This window comes from Tamandua tetradactyla, chromosome 6, assembly GCF_023851605.1.
Source record: "Tamandua tetradactyla isolate mTamTet1 chromosome 6, mTamTet1.pri, whole genome shotgun sequence".
In the NCBI taxonomy this organism is placed as follows: domain Eukaryota; kingdom Metazoa; phylum Chordata; class Mammalia; order Pilosa; family Myrmecophagidae; genus Tamandua; species Tamandua tetradactyla.
The window spans coordinates 95820952-95821774 of NC_135332.1; positions in this window are offsets into that span (position 1 = coordinate 95820952).

Consider the following 823-nt stretch of genomic DNA (forward strand, 5'->3'; position numbering starts at 1 on the left):
GATATTCATGAATACTTGTAGACAACAGTTTTTCCACAATTTCATTTCCACCCTAATCATTCCAGGAAGCATAGTTTCTTTAAAGGGACCTATCCTTGGTACTGAAATTCTGACCAAAAATGTTGACTTTGCACTATACTGGCAAAGGATTCCTGGTTAGAAAAGTCTTCATGAATATACAACTATCTTTCATCCTTTTGTATAGATTCTATTTTTGCAAATATATGTTATGCACATGGTAAGTATATTTAGGATTGTACAAATGCTTCACTGCTCTGGGGTTCCTAGAGTTATTTAAACAGAAAATTCACAGGCAAAATAATGGCTAAGAGCAAACGATGATTGCATATTCACTATTTTTTCCATTCTTTGCTTTTCCCTCTACTTTGCTATTACTTTCTCTCTCCTCCTAACCTTCATTATATATGCCAACATTTCAAAACCTGGTTTCACTTTTATACCAGTTAAGAATAGATCTGTAAATATTTTTGTTCATCTAATTTCGCTCTGCATAATGTGTCTGCAGAACAATAAAATGAAACCAAATGTTGAAAGAGTTAAAACATAATCACTCAGATTAGTAAAATGCCAAATCTTCCTTAATTCAATCACTATTGGGGCATTTTAAATTAATTCCATAAAACCAGTCTGTGCACTGAGGTCAAACTTCAACACTAAGTGGAAAATCCACAGATTAAGCTCACTAAGTGTTATGAAGATCAGCTTTCTGACTTTTAATACTATCCAAAGTTTCTAAAGGAAGTGAGGATATTAAACAGAATGAGAGGAAAAATTAAATACATATACTCACAAGTTAAATTTC